Source organism: Mustela putorius, unplaced genomic scaffold (genome assembly GCF_011764305.1).
Source record: "Mustela putorius furo isolate JIRA1106 unplaced genomic scaffold, ASM1176430v1.1 tig00000407_pilon_pilon_pilon, whole genome shotgun sequence".
Taxonomy (NCBI): Eukaryota; Metazoa; Chordata; class Mammalia; order Carnivora; family Mustelidae; genus Mustela; species Mustela putorius.
This window is the reverse complement of record NW_025421373.1, coordinates 24,074,064-24,080,063: the sequence shown is the minus strand read 5'-3', so window position 1 is coordinate 24,080,063 and position 6,000 is coordinate 24,074,064. Positions and strand designations below refer to the sequence as shown.

The following is a 6,000-nucleotide window of genomic DNA, read 5'->3' as shown; positions in this document are numbered from 1 at the left end:
GGTGACCTAATCAAGGCCACAAACCAGCCAGCCTGGCTCCAGCAGCTCTCAGCACCAGAGCCCCACCTGCCAGCACCAGCCTGGGGCAGGCTGAGTGAGGGCTGGATTGGCCACAGATGAGCTCATGCCCACCGGCCCGGCCAACAAGGCCGGACGCTTCTCCTGGCAGGAGCCCCTCAATACTGCCAGCTGGGGGTCAGGATGAGCTGGAGGGCCCGGTGGCGCCCAGATGCCCACGGCCAGCAGGTCTGCTGAGTGTTTGATTACATTCCCGAGCACCCCAGGCAACGCCAAGGCTGGCTGTTCCAACTCCTGCTGGGTCCCGTCTGTCCGCTGCAGAGCTGACATCCCAGGCTCGGCCCCCACGGCCCACCTGCCTTCCACCTTCTGCTTCTCCCTCTCGGCTGCAGGCTGCAGCCCTCACGAAGCCAGGTGGCCTCAGCCCTCAATGACTTCATCCTCCTTAAAGGCATCATGTCCCTTTGGCAGCCAGGCCTCTGGAGTCTTTCCTATCCACAGGTCCATAGCCCAGATTCCAGGGTCTCTGCTCTGTACCTGCTGCTCAGCCTCTCTCCCATCCTGCTGGGTGACCCTCTGCAGGGAGAAGGCAGTGTGATGGAAGGGACCCCAGGCCTGGAAATGAGAGCCGTATTTCAAGTTCATTGACACACTATGTCAGAAGTAGCCAGTCGCTCAGCCAACTGTCCCCAGTGAACTGAATCTTCTTTCGAGGCTGGTCTTCCAGGGTGTACACCGCTCATTGGGCATCTGCTCTGGGTATGAAACACAAACGGGTAATGCAGGAACACAGCAGTTCCCTTCACCTGGGTGACCACCATTCCTGTTTCCCTGGGACTATCCTGGTCACAGCACTGAAAGTTCCGATCCCTGGAAACCCCTCTGCTGTGGGCCAGCCTGGATGCTGGTCAGCTCACCCTGCATATGCACCTGTGTTATCCTGTCTGTCTCTGATGATTTGTGTATGGTTTTCAGTGAAAAGATCTGACTTGAGCCTGCCCCAAAAGGAATCGAAAGGGTGCAGTGTGTTGAACATGAAAATAATATGATCTGTGCTTTCAGACTTTATGGGTGCCTTAAAGTTGGCCACCTAATCAGAATTTTCATCACTGCTCAGGCCCCCCGCTTTTAACTCTGCCCTATGGCAAATGTGGACAGATTGCTCTGGAAAGGAAAATTGAGGGAGAAGGAAGAGCTCATCCTGTCCACAGGGGTAATACGGCTTTCCTCAGGCTCATAGGGGGAGAGGATAGAAACTATATGCTAGGTCTCTCTAGTCTGCAACATCCTTGTAAAGAATGTTAAAATTTTAGAACATCAGAGCTAGGACTTAAAGATCTGAGTTCAACCCTGCTTTGTTGAGATAGGGAAACCGAGGTCGCTACAGAGGATTCAGATCAGATGTAATTCCTTTTAATGCCTAATGCTGTGTAGGAAACCCTGGTGCGCCAGGCCCACGCAGGTGACACTGGTGAGGCCAACGAGCAGTCTTGGTTGAGAACCACTGACTCAGACAGAGATCCATTCCTGAGCAGTTCCTCAGTGGAACGGACCAGCGTGAAGTGAAGAGAGGTGCCTGGGAAGTAGAACCCAAAGCAGAAGGTCACACAGGAGGTTCTGTTGGGGGGGGGGTTGCAGGGGGTAGGGGACAGATCCAGGGCAGTACAGCCCAGTGGTTCAGGAGTTCAGACAGATGGGAGGTTGAAACTTAGCTTAGTCTAGACCTGTGACCTTGAGCAAGTAATTAAAGCTTTTCAGAGTTCAGTTTCTTCATCTGAAAAATAGAACATGATAACAGTGCCTAATCCACTGTGGTGGTGTTCGGAGAAATGAGATAATCCCTGCAGCTGAGTGCTGAGTCAAGTACCTGACGTAAAGACTAGCTATTATTGTTATTATTACTTCTCACTCAGGTCAGGGGCATGGTCGGGGGCGCTCATGGAGGGGAGGTGGCTTATGGGCTGTATAGCAAGATGGATGGGGACAATCTTCGACGTCCAGGAAGCTGTCCTCAAGCAGTTTCCAAGGTATGCTGCTGGGGGGGACACTGAGGAGGCCAATTTCCCCGGTGCATGGGGCACTAGAGGCCGGCAGATGCCCCGGTCAGGTCCTGAGGCCAGGAGGAAGAAGGTCCAGGGCCTGGGTCAGGAGTGACAGGGGAAGTAGAGAGGGGATGAATGTCAGTGGCATTATGAGGTTCTGCAATCCATACCAATATTCATCCCTCCCTTCCCTCCCTAGGCTGCAGGTTGTCTTGGACAGGCTGGAGGCCAGCTTTGGCCCAGATAGGGACCTGAGGGAAGACAGCCGCTTGCCACTCCACACATGACTAGTCAAAGGGCTCATGGGGCCACTCAGCCACCTTCCCTTGGGTTAATGCCTAATCGGCTCAGACTCGGAGACTTGGGCGGCAATCATTCAGGTGGATAATTGCCCAGGTTGGTCTTCCCTCTGGAGCTCCCCTCACGCTGCATACCCCCAGGCCTCTCATCCAAGTCTGAGGCAACTTGCAGGAGAGACGCCTGGGGGATTCTCCCCGCTACTGGGGAGCTCCTCTGGATGTCTTGGGCAACATACCACGGCAGCCCGCTTGGCACCATGGTCATCCCCAATGCTGGTGACAGATCCCCAACTGTATGGCCCACCGTGGCTCCATAAATGAATAGCTCCCGAGAGATGGGAAATAGCCAAGAGCCTCATTACTCCTTCATAAGCACCAAGACCAGAACCTTAATGCTTGCAGTTATCCTTAGGATCCAGCCTGAACTTCTAGAAAACGACATCCTAGCCATAGAATCAAACTTCAGTTGTAGTCACATGGCAGAGAAAATAGATCTGTTCTGAGCAGCCCCAGGAATTACCAGCCTATTTAACAATCGAGGAAACAGAGACTTAGCAAATTCAAAACATCTGCCTTGGGTCACATAGCCACTATAATAGTGGTAATGATACAGATACATAGAATTCTTGTCTATTGTCCAGGTTGGGGCTCAGCTGAACATCAGATAAAGATGCCAAGAGTCAGAACTGGACTGCTGGGAGAGGTAATGAGCTCCCTATAATTAGAGGTATGCAAGCAAAATCTCACTTACTCATCAGGGAAGCTGCAGAGGGGCTGCAAGTCCTGGGGAGTGGGGAGGGAATTGGATAAGATGGTTGTAGAGCCATTTTCAGCCCTGGAGGGTGGGGCGGGAACTGTTTCATTTACGTCTCCGTCCCCAGCACCAGTAGAGTCCCTGGAAGAGTGTAGGTATAGAGCCTCACACAACACAAGCAAATGAATGCATTCTGTAACTAAAAAGCACAGCAGTGAGAGAGGGAGGAGAGCTAATTCCTGTCTGACTTTTTTTCCCTTCCCTTAAAACACCAGTTCTCAGCACAGCAAGCACATTAGAGTCATTTGGAGAAGGAGAGCAGAACGGTGCCCCATAAATTGTACCAAAACTAAGATGTCCTGCTTCCCAGTGAGACGCAGGCGCTGTGCCTGGCACTTCACACACATTATCTATCCCACGAATCCGCACAACCTTATGAAGCCAGGATTCTTGTTACCCCCCCATTTCACAGATGGGGCAGCCAGAGCTTGGAGAGGATGGGCCGTTTACGAAGAAAGTCATAGCTAGTAACAGTAAGAAGAAGAATTACCAGGAGACTTGGGGGAGACTTTCTCTGCTAAGTGACTTCCATTTAACCTTTATCTCACTGAGTCCTCATGAGGTAAAAGTTACGGTTTACTCCCATCTTTTCTTTTCTTTCTTTCTTTTTAAAAATATTTATTTATTTATTTGACAGAGAGAGATCACAAGTAGGCAGAGAGGCAGGCAGAGAGAGAGGAGGAAGCCGGCTCCCCGCTGAGCAGAGAGCCCAATGCAGGGCTCGATCCCAGGACCCTGAGATCACGACCTGAGCCAAAGGCAGAGGCCCCAACCCACCGAGCTACCCAGACGTCCCACCCCCATCTTTTCGAAGAAAGAAACTGAGGCTCTGACTCAGTATCTCACCCAAGATTACTGAGCTCCTAGGTGGCAGCCCTGGGATTTTGAATCTGGCCTGGGAGGGTCTCGGATCTCGGCAGTGTCAGGGAGGAATGTGGAGGGAACACTGGCCCGGAGCTTAGCAACCCAGGTCCTTCCCTAGTCCCCTCATGGTCTCTGTGTGTTCCCCCAAGAGTACTACCTGCCTAGGGCCTCAGTTTCTCCTTCTGTCAAACCTAGGAGGGAGGTGGAGATGGGCGTCATTTCTTAGCAACTTTCCAGCCGTCATTTTCCATGACTCGATTCCCCACTGAGTTCTGGGCCACAAACCAGTTGGCTTCCTCCTTCCCTCTCCGTGAGACAGAGAGCTGGCAGGAGGGGGATGATCCGCCTCAATTCTCCCACCTCCTTTTTCCTCCTCCTCCTGGGCTGGGACACACCTACTCAACTTTCTCAGCAGCCTCCTCGGCGTGCGAGTGCACCGGGCTTTCCTGCTCTGTCTCTGCACCTCCCTCGGGAGCCTGTCAGCCCAGTGCGTGTGGAAAGGGCTCCAGCCCAGCAGCTCACCCTGGGGCACCCTCCCCTACCTGAAGGGCATAGGTAAGGACGGCTGGAGGATGGGAGGTTGAGGGAAGGGGTTGCGGGGCGAATCCCATTCCTGTGCCTTGTTCCAGAGCAGGTGGGGGTGTTCTAAGGCTCTTGGAAGGTGGGGACGGGACCAGGATTTGAGAGGGGCAGGCATGGTGGGGGTAGGGAAACCTGGGCCCGAGGTGCCTCCGTACACTGAATGAAGCCAGAGATGTAGCCAGCCCAAGCCTGGGGGCTGGGGGGGGGTTGGGGCCCAGGAATGGACAAGGCCAGGGTTTTTGATCTCATGAAGGAGCAAGGTCATATTTGCACGTGTGAAAAGTTGGAGTTATGTCCTTGGAAGAATGAAAGTCTCTGCGTGGGCTTTCCAGGGCTGAGCCTTCCGGGGGCGGGGGGGTGTGGTGACATTTTCCTACATGCTTTAAGTGGGGAAGTGCTGCGGCCAGGGAGCCAAGAGGTGCTGGTTTCTTGAGTGTGTCCAGGGAGGCAAAGGAGTCCTGTTACAGAAAGCACCTGGTGTGGAGGAGGGAAGGAGTGCCCGAGGGACAGTCAGAGAACCTGGCCGGCCCTGGCTCTTGTGTGGCTCTTGAGGCACCCTGATTAGAACCTCAGCTTTCCTGGCTATAAAAGGAGGGTGCTCACCATCTGTTAGGGCTGTAAAAGACTGTGAGTCTGAGAGGCACCAGGGGCAGCCCCGGTGCCGGGTGAGTGGGAGCAGTTCTTTCCCCCGTCTTGGGGGAAGCAGGAATCTGATGCATATCTTTGGAGGCAGGTGAGCTGGAGTGGAACGTTGAACAGAGCCACCAGGCCAGAGTTCAGCCCTCCACTGGAGAGAGGGTGTGCTATATGTCCCTATGTGGGGAGCAGCAGAGCACACTGGCGTTTGCTGAGGGCTTGGAAGGGCTGCCTCTGTCCCCTGCACATTCTGGCGCTGGTGGCCTCAGCTCGGAGAGAGGAAGGAGGCAGAGAAGCAGGCTTGGGGCTCCTTTTACAGATGGGGAGCTAAGGCTGGGCAGACGAACAGAGCCCTCCACGCAGAACACTACTAACTGCTACTGTTCCTGTTGGTACTTGCTGGGTGCTTCCTGTGTTCAGGACTGGGCTGAGTATGCATGGTCATTTGAAAATTGTGAGTCTTTGAAGGAGGATGGAAAGAGCATTTCATTATTCATGTCTCTGTAACTCCCAGGCTGTGTGCTCTAAGATGGTCCCCATACCTCTTTGGGCCTATTTCCCTACATATAAAATAAAGGTGGCTCGATTAATATTATGATCGATTTTTGACTGCTTCACCCCAGTAAGCCTGTTGGGTAGGCAAAGCAGGAATGGCTGTCTATGTTGTAGATGAGGGACGCAGGGCAAGCTCAGGTTTCCCCCAGTGTTCTCCACGGACCACAGGTTATACTGTGGCAAGGAGGTG

At 53.5% G+C, this 6,000-nt stretch overlaps 1 protein-coding gene across 1 annotated transcript in view; it reads left to right on the top strand.

Annotated features, from left to right (window-relative positions):
- The first annotated feature begins 4,365 nt into the window (after nucleotides 1-4,365).
- The window catches only part of FAT2 (FAT atypical cadherin 2), a 77,888-nt gene continuing 76,253 nt past the window's right edge, over nucleotides 4,366-6,000 (top strand). Inside the window, exon 1 of the mRNA XM_004737782.3 lies at nucleotides 4,366-4,592. The gene's annotated coding sequence lies outside the window, so the exon portion shown is untranslated. The remainder of the gene's footprint in view (nucleotides 4,593-6,000) is intronic.